This window comes from Cupressus sempervirens, chromosome 4 (genome assembly GCF_028749045.1).
Source record: "Cupressus sempervirens isolate cs-2001-9-10 chromosome 4, ASM2874904v1, whole genome shotgun sequence".
Lineage (NCBI taxonomy): Eukaryota > Viridiplantae > Streptophyta > Pinopsida > Cupressales > Cupressaceae > Cupressus > Cupressus sempervirens.
This window is the reverse complement of record NC_143121.1, coordinates 461,443,222-461,456,998: the sequence shown is the minus strand read 5'-3', so window position 1 is coordinate 461,456,998 and position 13,777 is coordinate 461,443,222.

Sequence of the window (13,777 nt, the reverse complement as noted above, 5' to 3'; positions counted from 1 at the left end):
CTTTTCATACCCTGTGATATGTATAGTGGATGATTGAGCTAAACTAAAATATAATTACAAAATGACACTTGTATATTGTTTAAGTACATTGGATGTATCATTGTTATTTTATAAGAATGGGATGTTAGATGAATAGTTAATTTAGATGTGATACAACGTTAAGGGATCTTTAAAGAATGTAGCCTGTTATGTATATATGTTATGTTTATTTTCATTTGAATTGTTGCTATTGTTTCCGCAAATGTTATGAATGGTTTTTATCTTTCATGTTTAAAAAAAAAAATTGTTTGGCAAACTTAGTAAAATTCTTTGGATCCCTTGGCGGGGCATTACACAGTCTATCGCGAGGTCCGTGCATGGGGAGGGGCGAAAGGAAGCAGACGGAGGAGAAACAACGTCATACCCAGCCAGTCGAAATAACTGGCTGGGTAGCCATTGCCTGACCTGCATACGTTCTTGTAGGATTGAAATTTGTCACCTTCAATAGAAGACTACAAGTTCTTTATTGTGAGGTCAATTTCAGTACTTTGTTAGTCCCAAATAAACCAAGGAAGTAATGTTTCTGATAGAATCTCACTTAATGGTATTAATTTTGTACTATCAGCTCTTGTCATTAATTATTTTTGACTTGTTTTATCTCACTTCAATTTTAACTCTCTTTTTTTTGTCTAATTATTTAATTTAATTAGCAATTATCTACACAATTAATTTTTTTTTTTTGAATTTAATTTCATTAATCAAATTACCTTTTCTAATTCATGCATTTAGATGAGTTTTGCAATTTGTTGAGGATGTGGCAAGCGCCAGCGACTAAGGAGGAGCTGTGACTTCGTTTGAAGGTCGCGAGCGAGTTTTTCCTACTCTACTAGGGCCTGCGTGCCCTAGCCCGCATTTGTCCTGGTTTTGGTTGCGTCTGTCTTTGGTTTTGGGGGCCCTTGTTTGCATGCCCCTATTTCAAACACAGATTCTCCCTCTTTCCGCATGTGAACACCTGTTGTTTTTTGGCCATTGCTGCATTTTCTTTTCTTTTTTGGGGGGTGGGGGGGGGATCGGTGGTGTTGTGGGTTGAGGGGCTTTTGCCCCATCCTTCCCTCTTTTCCTTGTTAAATCGGGGTTCAGGGTGAATGGGATATCTTTGGGTCGCCTCTCCCCTGCCTCCTGGTGAAGATTTGGAGATGGGTGAGCTGGCTTCGGTGGTGCGTGCCAATAGTAAAGCTCTAAATGGTTTACCCCAATCGAGGGAAGGAGAATCTTCTTCAAATGGGAAGCTCTTATTACAAAAAATCAATGGATGTTTGCAGAAAGCTGAGGTCCGCCCAATCTTGGTTATCCAACCGGAACAAGTTTAAGAGGATGTTGAGTACTCGAGCAATCATGCTCTTATTTGCAAATTTTTGGGCCTCCGCCTTTCATTGCCTATGTTGGATTCTTGGGCTCGTCGAGTGTGGAATCTAGAAGGAGATATGGAGATTCTAATAGCAGCTAATAATTATTTTATGGTTATCTTCTAATGCATGTTGGATAGGAATAAGGCTTTTGAAGGCGGCCCTTATTTCTTTAATCAAGTGGAGCTCTTCATCAAACCTTGGCACACAGGCTTTAACTCTGCAGAAGAAATCCCCTCTCGAGTTCTAGTGTGGGTCTGCCTGCTGAGACTTCCTTTGGAATTTTGGAGGGAAGATATTATCCACTCAATCTCAATGCTTCTAGGAAAACCTGTGGGATCGGCTTCACAGACTCAAGATCATAAGGTAATCTCTTTTGCTCGTATTTGTGTAGAAGTTGATTTAAATAATCCATTGCTAGATTCTTTGGAGATTTGTATGGGCTCAATTTCATGGATTCAGCAGTTGGACTATGAGACCTTACCATTTAGATGTAGAATCTGCCATGAATATGGGCATCTACTTCTCAGATGTCCCAGGTATAAGAACCCCCCCTTAGATGCTCCAGGACCCTCTAGGGAGGACAAGGGAAAGGCTAAGGTATCTAACGAACCTATTGACAGTGAGGGATTTACGCAGGTTAAATCTCGCAATAAGGGCAAAGGTAAGAGGGTATGTGCAAGATCATAGTGTGCCGAAAAGTGGCGATGTGAAAAAAATAGAGTTTGAACACATCTAAAAGCGCTTCAAAATCCACTCTGACTTTTTTCCACCTATTCAGGTACTAAACTTGGAAGGAAAGGCCGAGCCTTATCGGATATCTGATCTAATATCGGATATTCGATTATATATCGGATATCCGATAATCATATAACATTATTATTATTATATTATAATAATATAAAAATATTATATTATAATAGTATAATATATTATTTAATATTATATAATATAATAATATTATTATTATAATAATTATACTATAATATAATAATAATATTATTATTATATTATAATCGTATAATATTATACTATTATAATAATATTATATTATTATAATATAATATAATATTTAATATTATAATATATAGTAATGTAATATAATATATATAATATAATATAATAATAAAAAACTATAATATATTATAAACTATAATATATTATAAACTATAATAATATAATATAATATAATACATTATAATAATATAATATAATAATAATATTATATTATAATAATATAATAATATAATATTAAATTTTATATTATAATATATATTAATGTAATATAATATATATATAATATAATATAATATAATATAATAAAAAATATAATATAATGTAATATCTTATATATAAAATATAAGATATGTAGGGGATTGGATATCTGATTCAATATCGGATATCCAATTCAATATCCGATATCTGTAACATTACATATTAAAAAAAGACCAACCCGCAGGCCCTTATTTCTCACATTTTGGGGGCCAGTATTAACGCACGACCGGATATCAAATATAAGATTGGATATTGGATAATAAGGTATGTTTTTTTTTTTAAAAACTAATTTTTAATCTAAATTCGTTAGATTTTAACATGATTTTGTTTGTTTTAGTTGAATCTAAGATTTTTTTGAAAAAAAGAGAGGTTAAAATTAAGTTTTTTTTTAATATATATTACGTTTTGCAAATCAATAAGAATGGCTGATCAAAATGATGACACTGAGGCAGGGAATAATATTCCTTGTAACCCTCCACCAAACAATCCAATACCCCCACAAAATCGTCCACCAAACGATCCTCTACCCCCTCAAAACCCTGTTCGAATCGAGGATTTGATAAATGAAAATCTCACCGAGTTGAGAGGTTTGCATAGAACATATAATAATGTACCCGCATTGGCTCCTATGTTATCCACGTAAAACACCATAGTGGATAACATTGAAATCCTTACAAACCAACAAAATGTCGCTCTTCATTGGCATGATCAAATGCACAAGATGTTTGATGATGGTTTGGATTATGATGAGGTTGCGGTCCTCAACATAAGCAAAGACAATTTGGCCAGCCTTTTTGTGAGCCCGAAAACGGGTTTACAAGCTGACTCAAAAAAATCCAAACTATTGATTAAATGGTGCACAAATGACGCCATACGTGCAAACTTTTGGGATCGTTGGTGGATGGTCTTTGATATCCCTCCACATGGCAATTTAGACATACCATTTTATTTCCTTAGAAAATTATATGTTGAATTTGTGTTGAAACTTAAAGTGAACTATTGGAGCATGAAGCCCAACATGGGCTTAGGACTAGGAGCTCCTCAGGATAGACCCTCTTCCCAACGGAAGAAAGCTGGCACTTTTGTCCCCCCACTGATATCTCCCCTGCTCCTCGAGTGCAACATCCAGATATTATGATAGAGGCTAGCTCTCAAACCATCAAAGCCATTCATAGGCCGAGTAGCCTAATGATATCTCAGGCTAGGTCAATCCTGCTTCCTTGTGTTGATGATGTTGGTGCCAGTTCATCATCGGCTAGCTCATCACACATTTGTGTGCCTCACACTTGCATTACGTGCAAGAATATTTTTCTAGGTCCCATAGGTGATCTTCCTGAGTATCATTTTGTATTAGACGAGGATACACCAGACACACACGCAGAGGCTACAGACCTTGATGCAAGAGAGGAGGGGGATGCAGAGGCATGGACTCCTTCGATGTCGGTACGTGTATATATATTTTTGTTATGACATATGTGATTTAAAGTTAATTTTTATAATAGAGTAATTTTAATTTTTAAGCCATATTGACTTTTATATGTATGTGATCTTCATTCACGTTTAGTTGATAACCGAGGAGGAGCTCAAACAAATTGATGATGCCACGCTCTCGGCCATTTCATTTGGCCTTGAGACATCTACGGTACATTATGTTGTATCCGCATTTTTTTTTCTATTTGATATTGTAGCATATATGGTTGCTAATCTTTCTTTTATCTTGTAGGTAGCACCTGTCCCAGAGGGACAAAGTGCGGGGGGTGAGCCAGCACGCATTGACAAAGGAAAGGTAATTAGGCGCTTTCTATTTGATTAAATATCGATGCATTCTTGTAAAATGTTTGTGGTAATCCCATTTAATTACATTCTTTATTGTATATAGGGTGTTGCTACTGGTGATGAGCTTGTACAGATTCTATGTCGTAGACCATCAGGGATTTCCATTCGCACTGAGAGCCCCATTGTATGTATAAGTATCATTTATTTTTTATTATCCTTATCTACATAAATAAATTCAAAACTAATTTCTGTGATATTAACAACTACTATTTTGTATCTCATAGGAGACTCCTAGTGCACATGAGGTCCAACAGTAAAGTTATGTAGATTTGATGACGCGGCCACTCACTCCTAAGGAGGAGCCTACAATAGTAAGTTGTAGTTTGAATTCATGATTAAATATGTTATTAAATATGTTATTAAATATGTTATAAATTTAGCATGCTATGAATTATAATGTTATAGTTTAAATTGTAGATTCATCTAATAAAGGTATTTGAACATATACAACCCACAATCAGAGAGGTACCAACATTTCTGAGGGCATACAAGAGGACTCCTGACCAGGGCAAGAGGTTGACGAGAGAGGTATTTATTATAAAAATTTGATAGTATTAATCTCCATTACAAAAAAAGATCATTATGCATTTGAGTAATTCAATGTTAGATACATAGAATCATATAAATTTAGTAGTCTAACTTTGGGTTTTCCTTTTTTGTTTATGTAGGAGGCATCCGATCCACCTAGTGCAGCAAAGAGGTTTCATTTTGATCATCCATGAACACCCTAGGATAGTATAGTTGTCGTAAGATGCATCATGAGACATTTTGAGATGGCATATGCCACATTGTATATAGAAACATTAATATTATACACATTTTGATGGCATGATCAGCCACATTTTGTATACGGATCTATGTATTTTGATATATATTTGAGTACTTTGTTTATGGATACATGATCTTTGATATATATTTGTGTAAAATTTTGTCTTTGGATACATGTATTTTGATATATATTTTTGTCATTTATGTGCACAATGATATACATATTAATTTAGTATCTAGTATTGTTCAATTTATCATGGATCATGTGTATTGTTCATGTTTATAGAATATCATTAATTTTGATTATGTTTGTTATATTCGATTCAAATTCAATAATTTTTTAATAACATTTTAACAACCTTTATTATCAAATTTGGATGCAATGTATAATTTGAAGTGCTCTCATGACATAAACACACTTGTTAATCTCCTACACAAGGTTTAGATAACCCCAAATCTGATTTTAAACTCCACCTTCAACCTTGAAACTAACTCTTGGCTTCAAATCTAATCTCAACACAATTTAGGACTCCATTCTTCAACCATGGATTCTATCCCCAACCACCAAGTCATTCATAGATTCATAATATTTGATAACTAGCACTTCACTTTGTTACTATCCTCATACTACAACTTTTCAATTTCAACATAACTTCAAAATATTTCAACTTAAGAGACTTGATTGGACAGTTCACCAATAGCCCTCATGAGCTCCGAGTTATTTTAGGCCTCAGCATCACTGTGCTGTAGCATTTAATGGTTCATTGATAGCCCTCACGAGCTCTAAGTTATGACCCTCAAAATATCGACCTCAAAATGCACTTAGAGCACCTTGGAGACTCCTCGGTACAGGGTGGCCGCAAATGATGGATGGTCTCTGTGTTCAAAACAAGGGTGTGACTAGGGTTCAACCGCCCATTCGGAGCTAATGACACTGACGATTCGATGCCAAGATTAGTAGTTTCAAAGTTACGTTGTGGTGCACCTATGAACTGAGGCACACTACAAGTTTTGGCATCGAGCGAGATCGTTGTGTTGAATCCAAACGAAATGTGATCTCTCAAAAATGAGATAGATTATTTTAGGTCTCAGCATTACCGTCCTGTAGCATTTGACAGTTCATCGATAGCCCTCACGAGGTCCGAGTTATGACCGTCGAAAGATCGACCTCGAAATGCACTTAGAGCACCTTGGAGACTCCTCGGTATAGGGTAGCCGCAAATGATGGATGGTCTTTGTGGCCAGAACAAGGGTGTGACTAGAGTTCACCCGCCCATTCGGAGCTAATGGCACTGATGATTTGATGCCAAGATCAGTGGTTTCAAAGTTACGCTGTGGTGCACCTATGAACTGAGGTAGACTGCGAGTTTTGGCATCGAGTGAGATCATTGTGCCAAATCCAAATAGAATGTGATCTCTCAAAAATGAGATAGATTATTTTAGGCCTCAGTGTCACTGTCTTGTACCATTTGACAGTTCATCGATAGCCCTCACGAACTTCGAGTTATGACCGTCGAAAGATCGACCTCAAAATGCACTTAGAGCAACTTGGAGACTCCTCAGTACGGGGTGGCCGCAAATGATGGATGGTCTCCGTGGCCGGAACAAGTGTGTGACTAGGGTTCACTTGCCCATCCAGAGCTAATGGAACTGACGATTTGATGCCAAGATCAGTTGTTTCAAAGTTACGTTGTGGTGTACCTATGAACTGAGGCACATTGCGAGTTTTGGCATCGAGCGAGATCACCGTGTTGAATCCAAATGAAATGTGATCTCTTGAAAATGAGTTAGGTTATTTTAGGCCTCAGTATCACCATCTTGTAACATTTGACAGTTCATCGATAGCCCTCACGAGCTTCGAGTTATGATCCTTGAAAGATCAACCTCGAAATGCACTTAGAGCACCTTGGAGACTCCTTGGTACGGGGTGGCCACAAATGATAGATGGTCTCCATGGCCAAAACAAGGGTGTGACTAGGGTTCACCTGCTCATATGGAGCTAATGGCACTGATGATTCGATGCCAAGATCAGTGGTTTCAAAGTTACGTTGTGGTGCACCTATGAACTAAGGCGCACTGCGAGTTTTGGCATCAAGCGAGATCGTTGTGCCGAATCCAAACGAAATGTGATATCTCAAAAATGAGATAGGTTATTTTAGGCCTCAATATCACCGTCTTGTAGCATTCAATAATTTATTGATAGCCCTCATGAGCTTCGAGTTATGACCCTTAGAAGATCGACCTCAAAACGCACTTAGAGAACCTTGGGGACTCCTCGGTACGGGGTGGCCACGGACAATAGATGGTCTCCGTGGCTAGAACGAGGGTGTCACTAGGGTTCACCCACCCACCGAGAGCTAATGGCACTGATGATTCAAATAGTTCTAGCCACTAGGAGTTAGATTTTGAAAAGTTGTCAAGAAAATTACAAAAATTGCTAAGCAACTTTTTGCAATTTTTGCGCAAAGACAAGTTTTATTGCAAATTTGATTGCAAATAGACTCTACAAACTCCTAGGGACCCTAATAATGTTCTAAACATCTAGACTTACCTAAAAAATATGGAATTTACCAAAAATCCACTTTATTGGACCAATTGATGGCCAAGGGTTATAGTTGCACCATGGGGTCTTCTGTCCATTATAAATGTGGATGGTCACAGGGAGATCATTAGATCTATCCCTAGACCTTATTACATCAAGAAAAAAAATGATTAGGTGCTTTGCACTAGTGTTCCCTGTATTTCATAAAATTTAAACTATGGAGTTTCCTTCCAAAATGCTCATGTAGCCGTTACATTCAAGATTTGAATTTTCTAAAGCAATAAGCTAAATTTTAAGTGACTTATTGAATGTTTCAACTTATGAAATGACTTGAGATTATTATGAGACCTTATTAGGACCTATCGAATGACTCACTTACCCTATGCAAACCTAGACATTACTAAAGTTCAAATCTCATGGTCCTTTACAACTTTTCAATATGAAAGTCTTTCAAAACATTATACAATATTATAACTCTTTATGCTTTCAAATGCCATGATTGGTTGCAAAATGAAAAAAATCAAGTATTCTAATTGTTCATCCATACTTTCTAGATTTTTCTTATTTGATTAGTTTGATAAAAAAAGTTTTAATAATCATAATGTCAGCTTTATGTCAAATAACGAAAAAACTAATTTTGTAATAAGATATCCGCAAGCAATTATCTTTCATATAGTTATAAATGCTCTTAAAATTGTCCTTATAGCCTTGTATCACATGCAAATATGATTTGCAAGAACTTGTTCAATATCTTCTTCTTATAATTCCTTACAAAGAACCTACCAAAATACAAATTAAAATGTGCAACTAATTTAACCTGTCTTTTTCATTATTAAAAAAACCATATAAAAAGAAAAAGTTCACATTTTACATCATAATACATCATAAATCTTAGGAATTCTCTCCAATACAACTAGGACAAAAGCAAGCTAGCTATCATGTCCAAATGGTCCATGTACTAGAATCAGAGCTCCAGAATGAATGCATTTTTTATGAGTCTCTCACTGTAGCACAATCTAATCTATCAGCTACAGACTCTTCCTCAACCAACCAAAAGAACCTGCGTACCATTGAATCAAGAGTCCCCCCCTGTGATAATGCTAAACTAAACCAATCAACAATGCTAAAAGCATCAAGAAGCTCTGCTGCTGAAATCTTTAGTTGCTCCTTGACTAGAGCTCTCTTCACACATGCCCCTGCTCCATCATGTTCCCCTTTTCCATGATTGGACTCAAAAAAACTCCAAATATGAGGCACTCCTCTCTCTACGTGCATCCTACACAACCAATAAAACATGCGAGCATTCTTGAATTGACCTGTACAATTATCTGACCAAATAATATGTCTATCCATAGCAATTGCATGCTCATGTAAAAAATCAAAATAATTCTCGAAACAATGTTGCACAAACTCGTGAGAGTGAGATCTATCATCACTCATATAAAAATGATACTCTCTAATAATCTTCTAATTATCTTCTGCACTATCAAGGGCATGTCTATATGTTATGTGAACAAAAATAGCAATATGAATAGATTTGTAATACTAAGATTGTGTCTCATTTTGAGGTTGCAATGTGTACTTCTTAGCAAAATCAACAACTGATATAATAGTGCCAATGGGAAAAGTCTCCTTGCACATTCTAAATTGTTCATCCAACCATTGTGACCTATGACTATGTCTTGCATACTTGTAAAAAAGATTTGCCTTGAAATCTGAAATAAAACTAGCCACACTGATATCTTTTCCAACCAATTCACATCTAGAGCTCTCACCTCCACTCTTCAATGTGTATTTCACCATTTCATATACTTTTTTTTCACTATTGTCTTTCCAAGATCTTGTTCACACCCCTCATGAAAACATGTGTCAAAATTGGATAAGCCACCACATTCTGAACACTTCTCATTTAAGCAAGCATTTCTATAAAAGAAACAACAATCAACTCTACGACGTAAAAATTGATCTAGCAAGTCTCTTGATGATTTTGGAAGCTCACTAGCACCACAATCTTCCAAAATTTCTTTACTATGCAAAGTAGAATGAATGGAGCGTAATAGTTCATAGTGCATAGAAAACTCAACATGATATATGCAACAACATGTATTTCAAATTTTGAGTGGCACACAATAAAATGGCTTCAAAGATTCAAAAGCCTTTTGTGATATATGAAGACTTGGATGACTCTCTCTAAATTGTTTGAACAACATAGTTTGACTTACCTCCAAACAGTGTTTAGGATGTGGCGTGCGGTCTCTAATGCCAATTTTCAACTTTAACACGTCTTTAGCATTGGGTGATAATCGTGAGTTAGAGTTCCAAAATTGTGTAATTTCTTCCTTCACATCATCGAATAGCTTCTTATCAAAATGTGGAAGTCTCCCACCAAATGCCCATGTTTCATTTTGAAGAGGATCATCAATTTTCTCTCATCGACTAAGTGCTCTTCTCAAAGTAGTACGATTTAGATTCAAATCAATACAAGTTTGTCTCATGTATCTACCCTTTCTCAAATGATGACTTACCAAAGAGGTTGTAATAACCCTTCGAGCAGCTTTGTTATCCTTCTCCTTACTATTTTTTCCAATGCTATTGAAAGCACTGAAAAGATTCTTCACAATAATGGCATTTCTTTCCAATTTTTTATTGACACGAATCTTCAATTTGGAAAGCATAGGTCTCATCTTTTGCATCTTTAATAAGTGCATGAAAAGCTAACATTGCTCTACCACTGTCTTGTTGCTGAAAAACATATGATATAGTCTTGAAGCCCATAACCGAATGGTTCTTTCTGATTTTTCCCTTCCAAACTAGTAATAATCATTTCATCAATTTCAATTATCCATTTTGGTGTTTTAGAACCTTCATGTCGATTATAATTAGGAGATATGTAATGTTCTTGTGCATTGTCATGTTCGACATCGTCAATTATGCAGTTTGGATTATGACTTGGTAGCATTTCATCTTCTAAATTTTTATTCTCTAAATTTTCAATTTTGGCATTATCATTTTCAATAGGTACATTTTCAATCCTCAACTATACATATTCATTATCTGACTCTATGATTTCACATTCGACTAATTCATCGTCAACTTGACTGATATTTAGCATACCTTGCCTTTTTCTTTGGTGTTCCATTTTGTCTCTTTCCCTATATGCTGCAATATTTTCATTTGATATCTTCCTTTTGTGTTTATCCTTTCAATGACTGTTGCTCCCCATTTAGACGACAAATTCAAACACCTAAGGTTATATTTTAAAAAAAAAATCGATTGGTTGGGCTCCTAAATGCACTTTTTTGTAAAACCCGTGAAAAAAGAACTAAAAAAGTGATGTTGTCGAGTTTGTAGGGACAAGGATATGTTGGAAATTAGTGCCAGGAAAAATCAGATATCCAATTTCAGATCGGATATTCAATTTTCTCCAATGACATTTGGAGGGAAAACAACCTTTTCTATAATAGTATTAATATTATAATAATTATTGGATGGAAACTGACTTTGCTTTATTAGTATTAATATATAGTATTAGAGCTATAAGAGTATTAATATATATATATATATATATATATAATTATAGCTATAGTAATAATATATAGTATCAATATTATTATGATACCTATAATAGTATTATTATTATTACTATAGATATAATAGTATTAATATTATTACTATAGATATAATAGTATTAATAGTATATAAATATCGTACATATATATATATATATATATATATATATATATAGTATCCTACATATGTCGTCAATTAATGGGTCAAAGGAGGTCATACATCACCCTATGACTCCCTTTGACCAATATGAATAATTTTAATATGTCCCTAGGAGTCTTAGGACCCCTAGGGACATATGTTATCATTTAATGGGTCAAAGGGGGTCATAGATCAACCAATGACACATTTTCACCCATATTAACCATTCTAATATGTCCCTAGGGGTCTTAGGACCCTTAGGGACATATATGATCATTTAATTGGTCAAAGGGGGTCATACGATGACCTATGACCCCCTTTGACCCATGTTAACCATTCCAATATGTCCCTAGGGGTCCTAGGAACCGTAAGGACATATGTCATCGTTTAATGGGTCAAAAGGGGTCATAGGTCACCCTATGACCCTATTTGACCCATATTAACCATTTCAAAATGTCCCTAGGGGTCCTAGGACCACTAGGGACATATGTCATTGTTTAACGGGTCAAAGGGGGTCACAGGTCACCCTATGACCCCCTTTGACCCATATGAACCATTCTAATATGTCCCTAGGGGTCCTAGGACCCTTACAGACACATGTCATCATTTACTGGTCAAAGGGGGTCATAGGTCACCCTATGCCCCCCTTTGACCCATATGAACCATTATAATATGTCACTAGGAGTCCTAAGACCCCTAAGGACATATGTCATCGACTAATGGGTCAAAGGGGGTCATAACTCACTCCATGAGCTCATTTGACCCATATTAACCATTCTAATATGTCCCTAGGAGTCATAGGATCCCTAGGGACATATGTCGTCATTTAATGGGTTAAAGGGGGTCATAGGTCACCCTATGACACTCTTCAACGCATATGAACCATTCTAATATGTCCCTAGGGGTCCTAGGACCCCTAGGGACATATGTCATAATATAATGGGTCAAAGAGGGTCATAGGTCACCCTATGACCCCGTTTGACCCATATGAACCATTCTAATATGTCCCTAGGGGTCCTAGGACCCCTAGGGACATATGTCGTTGTTTAATGGGTCAAATTGGGTCATAGGTCACCCTATGACCCCCTTTGAACCATATGAACAATTCTAATATGTCCCTAGGGGTCTTAGGACCCCTAGCGACATATGTCATCGTTTAATGGGTCAAAGGGGGTCATAGGTCACCCTATGATCCTCTTTGACCCATATGAAATACTCTAATACGTTCCTAACGATTCTAAGACCCCTAGGGACATATGTCATCATTTATTGTGTCAAAAGAGGTCATAGGTCACTTTATGAACCACTTTGACACATATAAACAATTCTAATATGTCCCTAAGGGTCTTACCCTAGAGGTCTTAAGACCCCTAGGGACATCTGTCGTCATTTAATGGGTCAAAGGAGGTCATAGGTCACCCTATGAACCCCTTTGACCCATATTAACCATTCTAATATGTCCCTTGGGGTCCTAGGACCCCTAAGGACATATGTCATCATTTAAAAGGTCAAAGGGGGTCATAGTTCACCCTATGACCCCCTTTGACCCATATTAACCATTATAATATGTCCTTAGGGGTCCTAGGACCCCTAGGGACATATGTCATCATTTAATGGGTCAAAGGGGGTCATAGGTCACCCTATGACCCCCTTTGACCCATATTAACCATTCTAATATGTCCCTACGGGTCCTAGGACCCCTAGGGACATATGTCGTCATTTAATGGGTCAAACGGGGTCATAAGTCACCCTATGACCCCCTTTAACCCATATGAACAATTCTAATATGTCCCTAGGGGTCCTAGGACATATGTCATCATTTAATGGGTGACCTATGACCCCCTTTGACCAATATAAACAATTATAATGTCCTTAGGGGTCCTAGGACCCCTAGGGACATATGTGGCCATGTAATGGGTCGAAGTGGGTCATAGGTCGACCTATGACCCCTTTCGACCCATAAGAACAATTCTTATATGTCCCTAGGGGTCCTAGGAACTTTAGGGACATGTTGTCATTTAATGGGTCAAAGGGGGTCATAGTTCACCCTATGACCCCTTTTGACTCATATTAACCATTCTAATATATCCCTAGGGGTCCTAGGACCCTTAGGGACATATGCCGTTATTTAATGGGTCAAAAGAGATCATAGGTAACCCTATGAACCCCTTTGACCCATATTAACCATTTAAATATGTCCCTAGGGGTCCTAGGACCCCTAGGGACATATGTTGTCATTTAATGGGTCAAAGGGGGTCATAGG